General features: G+C 45.8%; 1 long non-coding RNA gene across 1 annotated transcript in view; it reads left to right on the top strand.

Moving 5' to 3' along the window:
- Nucleotides 1–20,036, top strand: part of LOC148164720 (uncharacterized) — a 110,040-nt gene extending 90,004 nt beyond the window's left edge. The window contains exon 3 of the long non-coding RNA XR_015767933.1: nucleotides 19,959–20,036. This is a non-coding gene — a long non-coding RNA (uncharacterized LOC148164720). The remainder of the gene's footprint in view (nucleotides 1–19,958) is intronic.
- The last annotated feature ends 283 nt before the right edge of the window (nucleotides 20,037–20,319 follow it).

The raw sequence follows: 20,319 nt of genomic DNA, 5'->3' as shown, positions 1-20,319 counted from the left end.
TGTCATCTGTATCCATAATGGACACTGAATTGGGACACAGAAGTCTGGTCGATTCATAACCCAAAATCCTAGGCTGTGGGAACTTTCTAGTAGAGGGACTCAAACTTCCGTTACCATATACAGTTAAGGGAGAGTGACCGTCATTGGCCTGGGGGTGGGTTAAGAGTAACTGTTCTTTGAAGACTCTTATAAAATGCTTTTTAACTTTTCTAAGAACTTTTACTGCATTTGATCTTCACTGCAGAGCTGGAGAAAAGAAGGTTACCATCTATATTTTCAAGACAGGACAACAAGGACGCAAGTGTCAGTTTGCAATAAATCCCCAGGTTTTCTAGTCATCAGTTCAAATTTCTTTCCTCCAGACCAGGCCATCTCAATGACTGGGAGAAGGAGGGCCTTGGACCCCGTGATTTGATGACATGCCCAGCCACTTGTGTGTTCTACTGAGTCTGGGATTCTGTACCTCTGTGAGACATCAGGTGCACTGTCCAGATGTCCAGACCGTCCTTCAAGGAAGGACTTGTGGTCCAGCTGTGAGGGGTGGTCAGCAAAGAGCCTCTAGCACTGAGGTCCTTCCAGGTCAGCCTCAGGTGCCGAGAGCAGTATTAGATTTTTCCATTATAAAAGACATGCTCGGAAAAACAAACAAACAAACAAAAAAAACATGCTCATTCTTGATTATTTGGGAAACATGCCCCTCAAAGGCTATTAAAATTTTGCCAAGAATAAATATATTTCTCAATATGCCCTTAAATTAATAGTGGGCCCCTCAAGCCAAAGGAACAGAATAGCCAGTTTCTCCTCAGAAAGGGCCGCCCCACCTTTCCTCTCATTATCAGTGCTGCCTGTGGCCAGTTGTTCAAGGCTACAGAAAGTCCCTTTGCCAGCCAAGTCTCACCCCACAGCCCCCCAAAATAAAAACTGTGGCTGCTTCTTCAGGGGGGGTGGTAATTATAAGAGACTCAATTACATAACAAATTACATGTATTATAAATATAAAAGACTCAATTATATAACAAATTGCTTTGAAATGATGATTTAAATTGTGTATTGGCAGGAAGTGGATATTTCAATATAATGAGTTGCATCGATTATAAAAGTATCTTCTCTAAAGCTGGTACAATAGCCGCCTCTGTTGATTGGCTGCTCAAAACACCAGCCAGCTGGAAGACTCCGAAAATGTAAGTTGTTTGAATTGCATTTGGAATATGTAAGGGGATTGGCTCCCTTTGCTGTTTCTGTTCCTGGGTGATAAGGCTCCCGAGAATAGATCCGTGGCCCCAGTGTGGGGCAGTCGCTTTAGTAGGGCTTCCTGCCAGGGCAGGCGGGGCTGGTCCCCAAAGAACCAGGACAGTGCAAGGCTGGGAAGCCTATAGCCTGCAAGCCAGAAAGCAGGTGCTTTAAGCCTCTAGGCATCCAGTCCCCTTCCTCCTCCCCACCTGCTCAGCCCACCTGGGGAAGGAAGCACACGTCTGTTTGGTGGGCTGTGTCCTGTGCCAAACCCTCCATGGCTTTTCTGAAGGCTTGACACGTAGGGGTGGTGGATGCCAGGAGTGCGTTAGAACATTTGTCCTGCGTGAACCGTTACTGTAGGGAGTTGTGGCAGGCCAGAAAAGACTGCCTGGGTTAATGCAGAGGAGAATTAGGAAGGCCCTCAGCCCGTGAACTGGCTACTCTCACACCCAGAGCTCCCGGTCCAGTCAGGAGAGTTTAGCAGCCAAGCGTGTTCCGGTTTTCCCAGAAGGGCCTAAAGGAAACCTTGACAAATAAGGGCCATGCTTTTGGCCACCATGGACACTATAGTCCAAGCACTGACACACTTTTTCTATAAAAGACCATACGGTAAATGTTTTAGGCTTTGTAGCCATAGACTTCTCTGTTGCTTCTTCTTCATTGTTGTTGTTGTTTAAACAACACGTTCAAAACGTGACAGTCATTCTGTGCTTGTGGGTAGTGAAAAAACAGGCTTCAGGCTGGGTTTCGCCCCAGGGCCATCATTGCCATCCCTTCCTGGTGTATTATATTTGGTGGCGAGGCACTGGAATGTTTGCTTTCTATACTGAAGCACTGAGATGTGATGGTGGGCCCCCAGCAGTGAATCCCAGATCGAGCTAGTCCTTCAGGAAGAATTGGACAAGGACTGAAGTGTCACATGACCTCCCTGGAGACCTCTGACTGACCCTCCGGTTCATGGTCACCTTGTTCTTCTGGCCGGGCCTGTGGATCCTGCAGGACCCTCTTGGCAGTTAGCCTTTACTGCCTGGCCTTTGTAAGGGTGGTCTCATGGGTTGGTGTGCGCCTGGACTGTCCTCCTGGTCTCTTTCCCATACGCCATAGCCACTCTGAGAGCCCCTTGCGAGTGGCGGCTTTCAACCATTTCATCTCCTGTTAGTGCTCAGAGCAGTGCCTGCTACAAAAGCACTAAGTGATGCGGTGGCTGAGTGATGCTTCATGTTGCACACTGAGTTCCCCTCTTTTTTCCCTTCCTCACTGGCGAGGCCCAGCAGGTGGAGAAATTGAAGCTATTTTGTGATTTGTGGAGTCCTTGGCAATGTGTGACCCCTTGAGGGTATTCTAAGGCTCCTCTCGTGGTTCTGAGTGTTACTGTGCCAACCCCCGTAGTAACCTTTGTGATCCGCTCCCAAAGTGTGGAATGTGGCTGCCCCTTGGGTGGGTGGGGGTGTACCTGGGTGGCTCAGTCGGTTAAGTGTCTGACTCTTGATTTCGGCTCAGGTCATGAGATTCTCTCTTCCTCTCCCTCTGCCCACCCTCTGCCCCTGCTCACACATACACTTTCTCTAAAAATAACAACAACAACAGCTTATGGGAATACCTTGAGTTATTTTGTCTTGCCCTATCCTGCTTTTAGGCAAGAACTATGGGTCAGTCTAATCTTACCCTTGACCCTTAACATCACGCATGGCTTTGAAGACAGCTAAACTGTCGACTATTGAGCACCTACTATGTGCCGGGCATAGTGGGAGCGACTTTACATGTATGGTTTCTAATCATATGGTTACACTGGGAGGGCTACATTATTATCCCCATTTTACAAATTAGGAACCTGCAACCCAGACAAGTTGTCGCTTGCCTTTGACCACACAGCCTGTATATGGCTAGGCCAGGAATCAGCAAGGACTTTTTTTTTTTTTAAAGATTTTATTTATGTATTTGACAGAGAGATAGTGAGAGAGGGAACACAAGCAGGGGGAGTGGGAGAGGGAGAAACAGGCTTCCTGTGGAGCAGGGAGCCCGATGCAGGGCTCAATCCCAGGACCCCGGGATCATGACCTGAGCCAAAGGCAGACGCTTAACAACTCAGCCACCGAGGTGCCCCTAGCAAGGACTTTTTGAGCATCCACTTTGATCCAGGCGCTGCGCTAGGTGCTGAGGATACAGAAAAGAATCAAGCCTGGTCCCTGTCCTCAGGGAGCACACGGCCTGCCCCTTTCTGGAAGGTTGCCCTAGATAACATATGTCTCTTGTCTTGCCTGGAAAACAACTTTGGTTGGGCAAAGAAATGAGGCACTGTCATGTGCCTTCTACCTAAAGCCCTCCTATCTTCTGCCATGAAGCCCAGGAGATCTACAGCTATGGCTGAATGGTCTGGGAAATAGAGGCTTTGGTGTCATACCGTCTGGGTTCAAATCCCAGCTCCACTATTTTCTGGGTGGTGACCACTGGCAAAATACTCAACCTCTAAGTGGCTGCTGTGGGTTTAGATGACAGGTCCTGTAGAAGCGCAGAAGATCTCTGTGCAAATCAGCAGCTATTATTACCAACTTGCATTGTTTTTAAATGCATTTTTCTTATCAAAGAAAGATGATCAGAGGCTCAGCCTCCCTCCCCCCTCCTTTAGTCTCACAGCATCTCACATCCTCCCCCAGGCTTGGGCGGTGGGTGTCATAGGGTGCAGCGTGCAGACTGCTCTGGACGGCACCTGGCACTTTGAAGTGCGTGAGACACACCAAGGAGTGTGAATGGTGGTGTGAATGGCAAGCTCAGTCAGCCAACTCTCCCTGAAGCTTTGATCTGCTTCTGTGTGCTGGGTGGAACAGAACACAAGCTCTTATCTGCCTCTTTGGGGGCATTGGCCCACGCTTGGCTTTCCCACGCTGTATATATATACATATCTATCTGTGCCCAGATAGAGACGTGCCAGAAAGTGGGCAGGGGAACCCTCACGCTGGGCTCTTGTCTCCCAGCAGGGTTAGGCTGGGCCATCAGGAAGTCCCCTAGCCTTGGTTTCCTCTCCTCTGAACTGGGAGGGCCTTATCAAGCCTGCAGTCTCATTGAAAAATCCCCTGGGGAGCAGAACCGGAGATGGGTGCCTGTGAGAAGTAGGGCAGCCCAGACCGGCCTGGGAGGCGGCTGGTGTCAGGGAGTGTGCTCTGCAGCCTCGGACACAGCTCATCCATGTGGATGAGCTGCTGGGGGGTGGGGTACCCGCTGTGCGTGAGGCCACGCAGCCCAGTCGGTCTTTGGGAGATAACGCAGGCCCATACAGCCTCGCTGGGCTCTATCCGTGAAAGGTGCCATTAAGAGCAAGATAAAAGCTTAGAGCCTTGACTCAATCTTGAAAACAAGGCCCTTGCAGGCATTTTTCTTTGTCACGGTGTCCTCAGGAGAAAGGAGAGTCCCAGGAAAGGAGGAGGAAGATGAAGGAGCAGAGGGGGAAAGTGGTTTTTGAGAGAGTAAGACAAGAGACCATGAAAAAGAAAAAGCAAAACTTTGAGAGCGCCCTGAGCTTTTCGTTTTCTTTTCATAGCAAAGAGGAACACTGTGAGGGCCAAGTGGCAGGTTTGCGGGGGACACACACAGCACCCTCTCCTTTTTGTCTGCATTGCCTCAGGCGGAAGGATGGTCCTGAGCATCATTCCCACAGCGGGAGTTTGTTCCTTCAGAGGGGAACTCTATGATCATGTTCTCCTGGGTGACTGGGTGATGGCCTTGCAGTAACCCCCGGCCCAGGGTCTGTCTTTCCTTCCTCTTCTGGCTGGTTTTGCCCTCCTGTTTATAGGGGCTGGGTCAGCTCAGGAAAGCCTTGCATGGATTAGTTTCCCTGTGATCCTCAGAACTTTATTGGACATTTGCTCTTGGGGCTGAAATCCAGCTGAAGAGATCTGATTTCTCAGAAGTCATTTCAAAGGGAGTCCTTTTTGTGCCAGAGCCCCAGTTTGGTGGCCCCAGACCTGTCCCTTTGGGCTGTGAGTCTGGATGAGGCCCTTGGTCTCTTCCTTCCATCCTGCACGTGGAGCCTGGGATCCCAGCACGGGGGCTGCCTGGGACAGCTTGTGAAGTAGTGGGACTTGGCCCCTGTGTTCCTGGTCTCTGGCAGCTCCAGATGCCCTGCGTTTTCCTCTGACTCTGCTCCATGTATCTTCCCGTTCCCAAAGTTCTCCCTCTCCCCTGTCCTCATTCATTTTATTAAAACCTGCTCTAAAAACTGGAATTGACCCTAACTTTGGGGCTCTTCTCCTTCAAAGAGCCTTCTCTGCTAGGTCCTGCCCTCCCTTGCCCCCACCCAAGGCGAGGTACCCTTCCTCAGGGCTCCCACTATATTCTGTAATGCTCTTTAACTTCCCTTATTCACTTCCTATCACATTTTGCATAGTTATCCCTTTCTTGTCTGTGACCCTCAACAGATGATGAGGTCCTTGAAGGAAGAGGCTGTTAGTCTTTTGCCTTGGTCCTAGCATCGAGCACAATGCTAACACAGTAGGCTCTCAACCCTTGTCCAGTGAGTTAATGAATTCCTTCCTGCAGTTCTTTCAAACTGTCCTAGGGTTTGGCTGAGGTGGCTCAGGGACAGTCCAGCTTGGTGGGAGGGAGGGAGGGTGGGCAGGGGAAGTGGGGTAGGGCATTCTCCTCTCCCACCACCTCCTACCCATGAGATAATTTCCAGCCCCAGCCCTTGCTTTGTCCACAGCAAGTTTACTTTGATCTGTCTTATATTTATATACACATATATTAAATTATATATTATGCATATTACATGTAATATATACAATATATGATATAGTATAGGTGTAACATTCATATTACATATATGCACATGTAACATATCATCTGTATAATATAATATGACATACATATGATGCACACATACATACATATAAAGATATTTTGTCAGAAGAGTTCTGTTTAAAAAAGTTTTGAAAACCCAGACCTTGAACTTTTAATCCAAGGTCTCTCTCCCAGGGCATTTGCTTTTGAAGCCATTACTAATTACCACTTGGACAATGGAAAGCTTTGTGCCAGTTGGAAGCATTCTAACTCTGTAATGCCTCTGATGGAGGCATTACTTTTGGGATAGTGACTTTCTTCTGGTGTATGGGCCACCTACCCCACCGCCCACATCAGCAATCCTGGCCGGTGTTAGGGAATGAAGAAGGAATTGGATTATTGGAAGCCACAAAGCCATTAATGTCATTTATCTCAGAGGGTTTTGGTTATCATCATTGTTTTGGTCAGCTTTAGGCCAGCTGGGAGGCCAGTGTTGACCAGGTTGTTGTGTGAGGGATGAGAATCTTCACAGACTCAGACAAAGTACCTGTTTCTCTTGCTGGCCTGTGAGGCGGCAGCCGGTTGTCAGCTCTTGACCCCCTTTTTCTGAACTGCCCCCTCTTCCCCTTGGTGGGCAGCTCCTCTAACCTTCTGCTTCCTAGATGCTGAGTCCTCCCACCATGAGGGTCTCTGTGGGCCTGCCCTTCCTAGTACGGGAGCCCGAGCTCTGGCCCTTCACTCCTTATCAAAATCCGACCAGCTTCTATTGCATGGTGTGATCGTGGCCAGAGCACTGACTTGGGAGTCCTAGAACCTGGTCTTGAGTCTTGAATTACTCACCAGTCATGGGACCTCAGGTTAGGCACACATTCTCCAGAGTCTCAGTAAATGGGAATAATGGCCCCAACCTTCCTACCATGAGTTGAGGTTCATCTGAAACACTAGGTTGGTCTTTCTCAGCTTTTCCTGCAATTAGATTCCCCTAGGGAGCTTTTAGCATCCCAATCCCAGGTCAAACCCCCAAACCAATTAAATCAGACTTTCTGAGACTGAGATCCAGAAATTAGCATTGTTTAAAGTTCTAGAGGCAATTCTCACATGCAGGTAAGTCTGAGAACCACTGTTTAAGGTCCAAGTATTGTGAACACTCAAAATATAAGCAGATTCTGAACTTCCATCTGAAAGAAATTGCTTTCCATCTGAGAGCAGAAAATATGTAATTTTCTAATCTAACAAACAAATCTACAGAAGTTCTCAGTCCTGATTTGGTTCAGAGTCTCTTTAAGAATCTCCTGAAGGTTGTATAGCCATTTCTCCAGAAATGAACATACTCACAAAAGTTTGCACATAATTTCAACATATAATATCACCTTCTTAGTGACATTACCTGCTACACCATCACACCCCTCCACACCCACATACATTTCCTATCTTCCTGCCCTGTTTCATGCTTTCTCTGTAGTCTTTATCACTGTCTGCACACACATCTTCAAGTCCCTTACTACGCCAGAGTTTCTCAAGGTGTGGTTCCAGGACCACCTTTACTTCATCAAGATACGCAGGATGGGATTCAAGAATCTGCATTTTCAAAATCTCCCTGAGTTTCTCTTAAACACTGAAGTTTGAGAGCCCCTGGTCTGGGAATTCTAAATTCAGAATATTCAGGGGAAAATCTGTTGCTATCTCTTCCAGACCCTGCCCTGCGGATGGGAATTCATCTCCCTCAGTGTACTGGTGATCTTGAGTAGAATTTCCAATGTTCCAGAGAAATCCTAGGTATTTTCCAATTTACCTCAGGAGGTGTGGGAATGTGGCTGTGTCAGTAGTATGATTTGAGGGGCTTGGATTAAGGTCCCCTATCTAATGGGAAGGTTATCCCCTTCCCTCACCAGTCATGGTACTTGGAATTCCATCATTGTCCAGTCATGCTTCCTGAACTCCAGCCTCCACCTCTAGTACAATGAATAACAAAAACCCAGGCAGCGGGCATATTTGACCCCATCTCTCTGATCCAAGTTTTCCACTGGCTTCCTATTGCCCGCAGAGGGAAGCATACCCTGCTATTTTGTTGCTAAGAGGCTCTTAGCACACACTCCAGTGGGATGCAACCACACGTGGTTCTTGAAGTATCACATACCATTTCCTTCCCCGGTGGTCCTCTGAGATTGCTCTTACATCTCTTTACACATGTCACTCCTCTCCCCAGACTTTTAGATGATTCAGAGGGCAAGCCAAGTCTCCACATGGCTTCCAAGGCCCGGCGGGATCTGTCCCTCAGCCTCCTTACCTCTCAGGCCTCATCTTTTGCCACTCGCCTGTGTTACTTTGCTGGGGCAGCTGTAAGAAAGCTCCGCAAACTGGGTGGCTTCAAACAACAGACATTTATTTTCTTGTGGTTTCTGGGGCTAGAAGTCCCAAACCAAGGTGTTGGCAGGGCCACAGTCCCTCTGCAGCTGGAAGGGGAAGGATCCTTCTGTGCCTCTTTCTAGCTTCTGGTGGTTGTCATGTGGTATTCATTGCTTTGCAGGTGCAGCACTCCGGTCTCTGTCTCTGTTGTCACATTGCCTTCTCCCTGTGTGTCCCTGTGGCTTCACATGGCCATCGTTTTAGAAGAACCCACCCTGCTCCAGTATGACCTCATTGTAATTAATTCTATTTGCAATGGCCCTGTTTCCAAGCAAGATCCCATTCTGAATTAATGGGGTCAGGACTGCAAAGCATCATCTTTGGGGGGACATAATTCGATCCCTAACACCTCCATCTTCTTCATTCTGTTTCAGTCACACTGGCCTAGAAATGCCAGATTTAGCAAACAAAAATCCAGCACTCCTAGTTAAACTTGAATTCCAGATAAACAACAAATAATTTTTTAGTATAAATATGTTCCAGATGTGGCCTGGAACATTTTTTTTTTTTGATACAAATATGTCCTATTCAATATTTGGGACATACTTGTGCTAAAAAAATGTATATGTTGTTTACCCCAACTTCAAATTTAACTGGGCATTCCATATTTTCTCTGGCAACCTATACTCCTTGTTGTTCCTTGAACACAACAAGCATGCTCCCACCTCTAGGCCTTCATGTTGACCGTTGCCTCTGCTCTGGGATGCTCATTCTCTGATTGCCTTCAGCAAGGCTTTCCTGAATACTTGTCCCTTATATACATACTGCCTGCCCTCCTTTCTTGCATTAGTTCTTTCCCTTTGCCCCTTGTCTCTATCTACCCGGCTATCTATTTTGCCTGCTGATTGTGTTTATTGTCTGTTACCCCCAGTAGAATTTAAGATGGCTACTTTCGTTCACTGCTGTCTCCCCAGGGCCGAGAACAGTGCCTGGCACGTAGTTCAGTAAATGTTTATGGGATGGATGAGGAAATAAATCCTTTGACTTTTGCTCGAGCACTGGAGAGCAGGCCTCTGTAGGTGTTGCCTACCTAGGGTGCAATTGCGCATCTGGTATGTGCCCCTCCCTCACGCTCAGTGTAAGTAGTTTGGGAAAGTCCTGCCCCAAACTCTAGATTCAGAGGTGTAACATGATGCAGGCTGGCCTGTGAATTCCATCCACTTGGCCACAGGCCTTGGTTCAGGGATGGGCACAGGACCCCAGCCAGTCTCAGAGCCAGTCTCAGAGTTTCTGCTGGAACTACTAAGACAGAGCACTCTTTTCCTACAGGTGTTTCTGAGAGGAAGAGGATGTCAGGTGGAGCTGCTGATAGCCATCTTGTCACCAATAGAGGAAGAGCAAGGGGTCAGCTTGTGGCCAGAAGCCTATGAGTGATCTCTCAGGCCTGACCATAGGCAACTACAAAGGTGGTCTGTCAGCTTGGGTTGTCATCACAGAATACCTGTAGACTGGGTGGCTTAAACAATGTACATTTATTATTCACATTTCTACAGGCTTGGAAGCTTGAGATCAAAGTGCTGGCAGATTCCATTCTTGGTGAGGGCCCGCTTCCCGGCTTGCAGACAGCCACCATCTCCCCGTGTGTTCACATGACCTCCTTGTGTGTATGCATGCGCAGAGAGAAAGGGAGCTCTGGTGCCTTTTCCCCTTCTTATAAGGACACTAATCTCATCATGCGGTCCCCACCCTCATGATGTCATTTAACTCTACCTTCCAAAGGCCCTACCTACAAACACCATCATATTTTGGGTTAGGGCTTCAACCTACGAATGGGCAGGGAGAGGGGGGGTCCACACACACATTACTCCATAATATGTTATCTGGCAGGCTTCATGGGGGAAAGCTGCCCTTCCTACACCAGACGCAGTGCACCGCCAATGCATGGCAGGCTCTGAAGGGAGTTGCAATCAAGGACTAGGCCCCTGTGGTCAGCCATTCTTTTATGCATGGCTGCATTCCTGGTCCAGGTGCCTCCATCAGAAGCCTCTTTACTGGGGGAGGACGGGTGACTAGGCTGAAACCTTATGGTGGGAAGGGGAAAGTTGAAGACGCTTTTCTCCACTCTGACTCAGTACTCAGGACTTTTCTACTAGGTATCCCTGCTCCTCCTGGCCGCCAATCCATAGAAAGACAGGAACCTGTTGTTTGAGGCTCCCTCAGCAGTGAGCCAATTCCCCCAGGTGTGCTGATACAGTTGGCCTTCCCCAGGGGCTGTTTCATGGGGGAAAATGGAACACTGGGGAGCCGGCAATTTAGCTTCTTCCTTATACTATGGCAGTAAATAAATAAAGGCTTAATTGTTACTTTCTTTTTTGCCTTGTTGTCTTAATTGACTACTTTGACACCTGGCAGATCCGCTCGGCTCTTGACAGCCTGCTTGAGAATGAAACCAACACAGAGGAATCACAGCTGAGAGACAGAAGAGGGATAACTGGGTCCCTATAACATCATCCGAACTCCGCTAAATCTAGCTGTGCTGGAAGCCACTGTGACACTTAGACCTTTTCATTCTTGAGCATAAGCCAATTAGCTGTGTTTTTGTGCCACTGAATCCTGAGTCAAGTACATCCTCTCAGCGCCCCCCTCCCCCTGGAACTCAGGAACTCCCCCCACTGGGTTCCTGTTCTCCTGCGTACTTGCCTTCGCCGTGGTCCAGATCAACCTGTACTATTCTGTTTCATGTGCTTGCCTCTTTCAAGGGACATCTCTTAGAAACCAGGGGTGTGGCTTCTTTTTCTATGTCTCCTTTTAAATCCCCCCACCTCCTACATGCCTTTGCGCAGAATCACAAAAAACTCTGTGGAATGAGTACTTAATGAATGAAACTCCAGTGGGCTGTTTATAATCAATTAGGTAATTATAAGTAGGATGAAAAACTCTTTAATATTTAAAAAAATTGCATTAGACATATTTTTTAAATCCTCTTAGGAAATCAAATCTGTGTTAGGGGATACAACCTGTATTCATTATCTTTTGCTGCATAGTAAGTTATCCAAAAACTCATCAGTTTAGAACAACAAACATTTATCCTCTCAGTTTCTCAGGGTCTGGAGTCAGGTACAGCTTAGCTGGGTCCTCTGGCTCTGGATTTCTTACAAGGCTATGATCATTGTGTCCCTGAAGCTGTAGTCATTTCAAGGCTCAACTGGGAGAGGATCCACCTGCAAGCTGATTCAATGTGGTTGTTTGTAAACCTCAGGTCCTCAATGGCTGTTGGTGGGAGACATTAGTTTCTTGCCACATGGGCCTCTCCATAGGGCTGCTCATTATATGCCACTTGGCTTCCCTCAGAGTAATGAGAGCAAAAGAGAGAGAGAGAGATCCATGATGGTGGTCATAATCTTGTTATGATTTAATTTCAGAAACAATATCACAATGCTTTTCCTATATTCTCTTTGTCAGAAACTAGTCACTAGGTCAAACCCACACTGAAAGAGAGATGATTATATGAGGGCCTGAATACTAGGAGGCAAGGATCATTGGGAGCTATCGCAGAGGTTGCCTACCACAGTCCACCTTCTGACTTCCAAGATTCACATCCCTCCCACATGCAAAATACCTACCCTATCAAGGTCCTTAAAGCCTCATCTCATTACATCAGTTCAAAGACCAGAGCTGCATCTATATTAAGTTCAGTTGTGATTGAGGCTCCTCAGGTGTAGTGTCTTAAACACAGATCCTTTTGATCTGTAGACCAACGGAACTAAAGAAATAAGTTATCTGGCCCCCATCTATAGTTGTTGATCAGGAAGTCATTCTTGTCAAACAAGGTAGAAAATTGGAGGCACAAGGGTTCATTGGTCCGTAGAAATTATGAAAGCCTCCAAGTAAGTGCTGGAAGTTTCTTGATTAGATCCCAAGGCCTAAGATTAATTCTCCATGGCTCTTGGCTCCACTCTCTGGGCTGTTGATTCTGCCCTCTGAGTCATCTTTCCTTTTCTTATTTTATTTTTTAAAAAAATTTATTTATTTTTGAGAGAAAGAGAGAGAGAGAGAGAGAGAGAGAGCACGAGCGGAGCAGGGAGGGGCAGAGGGAGAGGGAGAAGCACACTCCCCGCTGAGCAGGGAAGCCTGATGTGGGGCTTGATCCCAGGACCCCAGGATCATGACCTGAGCTGACGGCAGCCGCTTTACTGACTGAGCCACCCAGGTGGCCCTCATCTTTTCTTTTTTATGAAAGGTAGCACATTTTTGTAGCTGAGCAGCTTTCTCAGCTTGCTTCTTGCCAGTAGAATTCTAGGGGTTGAAAAAGTCTCCTCATAATACGTTTCTGTCCCCTGTAGACAAGTTGGCTATGTTTCTACAAATATTAAGTCTTTTAAGAAACTTGTAGGTCTCCTGTGAATCTCTTTGGGATTCACTCCATTAGGCAAAAGCCATACCTACAGATTTCTTTGTGATAAGCCCCTTTGCTTTTGCTGAAATGGTTGAGGTCCAATACCCTTAACTTTCTAGAGGCCCTATAGTTTGAGAGGATTTGTGAAGCAAACCCTTAATCTCTTATGATAGTATAAGAAATATGTGTTTGCTCTTCATCCCCAGCTCCTGGCCAGAGCTCCTTAGGACATTATCTTTATAATGCCCTAAGGGATAATAGCAGTGGGAACATCTTTTGTTATAATATTTGAGTTTTGTCCCTAGCTCCTGAAACAGCTCCAGAGTGATAAAGCTGAAAAGAGCATCTTTTATAGGTTTGTGTTAATGAGGTGACTTTTGGAAAATCCCTAAGGTTGGGGGTGTGGGGCTGGTTGCTAGTGGAAACAACCACAGGATTAGAGAGTTGGAAATTTCAGCCCCACCCCCTGATTTCAGGGACCACTAATGGCAATGATTTAATCAATCATGATGATGTAATGAAGCCTCCATAAAAATCCTGACCGAAGGGGTTCAGACAGCTTCTGGGTTGGTGATTACTTGGGAGTGCTGGGAGGTGGTGCTCTCGGAGAGGACATGGAAGCTGTTGCCCTTTCCCACATTCTTTACCCCAGGCGTGTCTTCTAGTTGGCTGTTCCTGAGTTTTCTTTATTATAAATGGGCAATAGTAAGTAAAGTGCTTTCTTGAGTTCTGTGAGCCATTCTGGCAAATTATTGAGCCCAAGAAAGGGATTGTGGGAAGCCCCCTGCCCCCATTTATAGTTGGTTGGTCAGAAGTATAGGCGGACAAGTGGGACTTGAGATGGGCATCTGAAGTGGGAGGGGGAAGGGTTGTGGGATGGAGTCCTTCCCCTGTGGGGTCTGCACTAATTCCAGGCAGGTAGTGTCAGAATCTAATTAAATTGTAGGACGCCACAAACAATGAATCATAGAACACTACATCAAAAACTAATGATGGGATGTATGGTGATTAACATAACATAATAATAATAAAAAAAAATGTAGGATGCCCAGTTGGTGTCCTACGAGAACTGGAGAATTGCTTGGTGTGGAAAACCCACACATCTGGTGTCAGCAGTGTTGTAAGTAGATGGAAATGGTAGTATTTCTTCTTTAAGGGGGTTTTTATAGACTCTAAGGCACCACCTTTGATCTTTCTGAGGTCTTAACAAAAAGTTTTACTTTTATATGCTCAGTTTCTTATTTATTTATTTATTTGAGAGAGAGAGAGAGAGAGAGAGAGAGCACATGAGCTGGGGGGTGGGGAAGAAGGTCAGAGGGAGAGGGAGAGAGGGAATCCCAAGCAGGCTCCACTCTCTAGTATGGAGCCCAAAGCAGGGCTAGATCTCATGACCGTGAGATCACAAGCTGAGCCAAAATCGTAAGTCAGATGCTTAACTGACTGAGCCACCCAAGCGCCTCTCAGTTTCATCTTTAGACACTGTTTTCCTGGTAGTACCTTGGATTTGATATTTGTTTGAATGCCATCTGGAAAGGCTGAAAAATTTTAAAACATTTTTTTTGCCGCGGGGGTGGGTGGGTGGTAGGGACTATAATAGTCTTTCCCTCAGTTTATTTCTTTCCTCCTTCGTTTTACTCTAAGGAGCAAAAAGAGATCAGGTGGCACCTCCATCACTTTGGAAACACCCCTTAACTAATCACCTAGGTCATTAGGAATATTTTCTACTTTCCATATAACTGCAGGTAATGGTGTTGCTAAACTTTCTGCTATTCCAAAATAAGGTCCCTCCTCTTGCAGTTTCTAATAGCATGTTTCTCATTTCCTTCTGAGCCTTCACCAGCAGTGTCTCCAAAGCCAAGATTTCTACTGTCTATTCAAGACAATTAGGCTTTCTTTAACATGCTCCTCAAATTCCTCCTACCCTCTGCACACTGCTGGGTTCCAAAGCCGCTTGCACACATATCTGTTCCAGGAAACTTACTTCCAGGAACCAAAAATCTGTATTTATCCCTTTTCTCCTCTTACCTCCAGAGGTGACTATTCTAACATATATAAAGCATCATTTTGTTTGTGAAGACTTCATATAGAATTATACTCTTGTTTTATGAGCATATATTTTTACTTTCTTAAATGGTATTGTTTTAAATATCTCATTCTGTTTCCCACTCTTTCCAACCATCACTATGCTTTCAAGCTCCATCCATGATGTTATGTGTGACTAGATGTAGTCAGTGGCTTCCAACTGTGTGTAGTACACCATGGGTTACTCCCCCCGTCATGTTTTATATGTCCAGCGCCCTAGGGGTGGGTACCCAGGTGATCTCCATCTTCATGCCATCATCACAAAAAATGTGGCCATGAGCATCCTAATCCATAGCCCCTTAGGAATTTGTGTGAGGATGTCTTTGTGATATATGCATACCCAGAAGTGGAATTAATGATGCTTAGGATATACATAGGCTTAAATTGACTAGGAAGTGCCAAATTACTCATAATATTCACGCACTAGTCTTCATTCCCACCAGTCATGCATCAACGAACTTGTATGCCACATCTAGGCCGACACTCAGTATCATCATCCAGCTTAACATTTTTTTCAGTCTATTTGGTATGAAATTGTATCTCATTAATATTTTGATTGGCGTTTTTCCTGACAATGGATGAGTTTGAGCATCCCTTCATATACTTTTGACTTCCTTCTTCCATGAATTGCCTGCATATATCCTTCTTTGTATCCCTGATTTTTAAGATCAGAGAGCAGGTATGATTTCCTCTGCATTCTCCACTGCTCCCAGCAACACTGATGGATGTTGATTGATGACTGATGAGAAGGTCAATGTGGCTGTGTTATTTGAGCTTCTGGATTTTGAGGCCTACTTTTCCTCCACAGAGCCTGAGGTGTTTGCCTTCATGCATTCAGAACACATTCATCAAACAACTACCCCATGCCAAGTCTTCCTGTGCAACTCTCCCTCCCGGCAAAGCCCAAATGACCTGTCAGTCACTCTATCAATTGAACAGAAGAATGAAACTGGTCACACTAGTCATCTGGCATCAGACAGACTCTGGTAACATTTTAAGTGCCCTTTTATAGACTCTAATGCTCTATGATCCTCTGATTCTAACTCACTGACTAGTTGATTTTTTTCCTTAATTGTTGTTTTTAACTGCCACGTGCCTAAAGCAAGGCAAGATCCAAGGAATCTTAGCTATGTATTTGCACATCAACACAAGACTTTGTGAAGTGTCTCTGCTTATGAGGCACAATCCCACATTGTAGTGAACTATGATTGCTGGAAGCTATCATGTATTTCACTGTCAAAAAATAAACTCTCCTTACTGTATTCTATAAAGGTCACAAGTCTCAGTGTGACAACATTTACTGGCATTTCCAGAGAGAAGAAGTGTTCTCAGCCCTAACCTAGCTAGCTACTCCCACACCCACCCACTCCAGGGCAGGGTTAGGAGCCCAAATCTGTAAGTCTTGACTGAAATACCTCCACCCCATATTGTAATTATCTGTTTATTTGCTCTTCCTCCTCTAGATTTGGGACACACAGAGGACACAGATTGTGTCTTATTCATTTCTTTAGTTTACTATACTTAGCAAGGTATTTGTCACAGAGTAAGTGTTCAGTAAACATTGATTGATTGAATGAATGGACACATGAAAAAATATTTATTGAGCACCTACATGCCACATACTATGTCAGATTCTGGGAATTCATAGATGAATAAGACACAGTTTAATTATAAAATAGTGTGGAAAATGTACAGAGGAGAAACACTGCATCTTATGGGGAGATGAATCTCAAACAAGGAAGGGATGCCATTTGCAACACTCATCTTTTTCATCTCCAAAAGAGTTCTTCTGCCTTAAATTCTGGACATGGCTTGTACTTGACTTGCAAGAAAGAGGCTTTTTCTGTGTGGACATGTGTGTGAGAGGTGTGGGTATGGATGCTCCCTGTCCGTGTGTGCCTATTCCATTGTAGCCTAAAGTTAGTAAAGGGAGGTTGAGGGCTATTTGCCCACCTTCCAAATGGCTGGAATAGCTACAGAGCCATCTGGGGCTGTAGTGCAGACAAATAAGCAAGCATCACAATATTGGACCCTTAATGGCTTTGGTACGTGACCCAACAGTTGGGAAAATCTAAGCTGGCCTAGGAGTGAGCTTTCCCAGCTCCGTCTCAAATCCATGTCAATTTTCAACTCTTTGGTCAAGCGAAAGGGACTTGGGTCAAGTTCTGTTCAAAGGCTCGGGCTTTGAGGGAAACTTAGACAAGTAAGTTTGCTGAAAGGTCTAGTTACGTAGCCCTTGGAAAACATACTAGTCAGGCCTCCGCAGGAACCTTGTTTCACTTCATATCAGCTCAGTGAGAAAGCTGAACAGTGACTTTTAAAATGGGCAATAGGTATGGGGGGAGTGGGCCGGGTGGGGAAGTACGCTAGATTTGGCATTATGTCTTCCACAGAAAAACAAATACTCATTTCTTTGTTTTCACTTTAAAAGATACTTCTTATAAAAAGGGTTTCTTCGTAAAGAATCACTTAATATTTGGTATTTCATCAAGTGATACAAATTTGGGTTCTCCTGAGCAAATCCCTAAAGAGATTTCCTTCATTTCTGTATCTGTGGACTTTGGATAACAGAGTCTAATGTGAAATAATCTTCAATAAAATTTTTTTCATTGATATTCTACAGGGCAGAATTCTTTTATCTTTATTTGCTGCCTAATCTTGAAGCATTTGCTCAATAACCACAGTGTAGGCTTCAGTTAAATATGCAACTCCTGCCTCTGGCATTCTTTTACAAAATTATTGAACTAGTTTGCTGGCGTGTATTTACCTCTATTTTTAAGGACTCAGTGACTAATAACCAGGATAAAGTGCACATGAGTTGCCTTTGTTTGTTTGTTTGTTTGGGGTCTGTGAGCCTGTCTATCATAAACCAAAATAGTCAATAGAAGATGAATTGATGAAGGCTACCACCAATAATAATTGCACAATGTGAGGACAACCAATAGAGTAGGGGTTGGTAAACATTTTCTCTGAAGGGCCAGGTAGTAAATATTTTAGGCTTTGTGAGTCATATAGTCTCCATCATAACTACTTACCTCTGCTGGTGTAGTGCCAACTCAGCTGTAGACAATATGTAAATGAATGAGCATGGCTGTATTTCAATGGAACTTTATTTACAAAAACAGGCAACAGGCCAGATTTAGCCTGTGGCTATAGTTTACTGATCCCTAAACTAGGATAGAAATAAGTGGCTTTAGGGGCGCCTGGTGGCTCAGTCAGTTAAGCATCTGCCTTCGGCTCAGGTCATGATCTCAGGGTCCTGGGCTGGAGCCCCATGTGGGGCTCTCTCCTCAGCAGGCAATCTGTTTCTCTCACTCTCCCCCCACCCCTGCTAGCAAATTAAAAAAAGAAAGAAAGAAAGAAAGAAAGAAGTAGCTTTAGCTATGAAAAATATCATAAGGGCCCTCCTCTTTGAAACTCTAATTTTGCCCTGTATCTTAGCATACAGCATTTGCTGTCCAGTTTTGTTTCCTGAGCTTTAGGTTTAGAGGGGGAGTGAGGGGTTTGCAGAGGATTCAACGACAAGAAGCTCTAAGGGGTGCCCTTCCCTTTTGTTTTCAAGCCTCTTGTCCTGTCCTAGCCAGGTCACGGTAATGGGGCTGAAATAGAGAAGGGTCTGCACCGGAAACCAGCCACTCCGCTGAGGATCCGTGGCTCCCAGGGGAGTTGGGGTTTGGTGCTGAGGGAGAAAGAAGGGACGTGCTTCTGGGAGTCTACTCCAGCAGCCCAGAGATGAGCAACAAAAGAGACCAAGGTCCCCAAATTCTCCTGGGTGCCAGGTTGGTTCCGGTTTGGAAGAGGTCATTTTCAGAGCGCAGTGTGTAGGCACAGAGCTCGGCTAGTGGTTTGTTTCATTGGTAAAGAAGATCCTGCGATAGTTCTTGTGCTCTCTCTGCAGCCGTCCACAGGTGTGGACTCCTTATTCGGTTTCAGTGTTGGTCGAAGCAATGATTCCACCGTCTCCATGGGCGACACAAGGGACGCAAGTAACAACTAAAAGAAAAGTTAAGAAACTGAAGGTCAGGTATCCTTTACTTGGAAAAGGGCCAATAAGTGCATTAGTGAATGTATGGAGTGGATGTTGCAGCTGAGACCAAATTCCAAGATTGTGGTTAATTTTCTTTCTACCTGGAGTAGATCCCTAATCTTGCTTTTTGCTCTATCATTTTTTCCCCCAAGTCTGAGCAAACACAAGCCATCCTTGAGTTCCCGGCTCTGGTAGGTTCCCAAGTGAGCAGCATCTGTTGGATGGAGAAGTAGTTCATGCCCAAGATGTTTTTAGAGGGCTGACCCAGCGTCGGTGTCAGGGCCATCAATTAGACAGTGGGAGAGGGGAAGCAAAGAGGCAGCGATGAAGTTGGTAATTACACACCACAGTACCATTGACCTCCAAGAGCAGGTGGCGGTGGCAAGTGAAATTCCCGGCTCTGTCACTCAAGATTCATTTTCGCTCTTGTGTTTCGGCCTGAGGGGATGCTCACTGATCTGGAAGAGATTGTAGACACTGTTTTGTTAATAATAAGGACAATAAGCAAATAATGTATTTAATACAGAAGGATATTTTCCTTTCCTTAGTTGCTTGAAAGTTGCTATTACATTTTTAAAACCTCTTTGTTCCTCTCTCTCTCTTTATATGTGTGTGTGTGTGTATGTACACATATATACATCTACATATATATGTGCAAATTGGGAAGATCAGGATCTACATCTGTAGTATGAGTTCAATATTTACTGCTTCTTTATTTTTAAAGATTATTTATTTATTTATTTATTTGAGAGAGGGTGCGAAGAACACAAGCCGGGGGGAGGGGCAGAGGGAGAGGTAAGCTCCCCGCTGCGGAGGGACCCTGGTGCAGGGCTCCATCCCAGGACCCCGAGATCATGGCCGGAGCCAAAGGCAGACGCTTAACTGACTGAGCCACCCAGGTGGCCCAATATTTACTGCTTCTATAGAACTGGCCCTTTGTTGAGGCCTTTGCAGCCCTAATATTTCCATTTCTTCATCCTTGCCTTGTTTACAGAGCCACTATTACTCCTGAGTCACAGGTAGGTCCAGAGAGGAGGGCCCAGAGGAGGATACCCAAGCCCTGGCAGCAGATTTGGTGACATTATCCTTCTGCCTTCCCAGGTGTACTTGCCATTTTCAACGTCACTCTGAGCCGTGGTTCTGACTCTGTCTCCCTTCGTCTCCAGCTTCTCTTCATCCCAGTGAGGCAGCTTCGCTTTTGGCCTTCAGTGTGGTGGGGAGGTGAGTGAGTTTTCTTGGCTGCCTACGTTCAGTCCTGAGCAGCCTGGAGTCAAGGGGTGGGGGGTATGGACAGCGGGGCATAACAACTTCATTTTCCCTAGCCCTTGAGCCACGTCAAACACTTCTTACAATAACAGACCCCAATCTGCAATTGATGTCCGGGACAGATGGAGGTCTGGCAGAAGCTGAGATTGCTTTCCAATTTCGCTGAGATTATAAAAACAACATTTTTGAAATTTAC

This window comes from Eumetopias jubatus, unplaced genomic scaffold (assembly GCF_037043125.1).
Source record: "Eumetopias jubatus isolate StellerSeaLion01/CBP00866 unplaced genomic scaffold, mEumJub1_p1.0 scaffold_3, whole genome shotgun sequence".
Classification (NCBI taxonomy): domain Eukaryota; kingdom Metazoa; phylum Chordata; class Mammalia; order Carnivora; family Otariidae; genus Eumetopias; species Eumetopias jubatus.
Note: the sequence above shows the minus strand (reverse complement) of the source record. Positions and strands in the feature narration are given on the sequence as shown.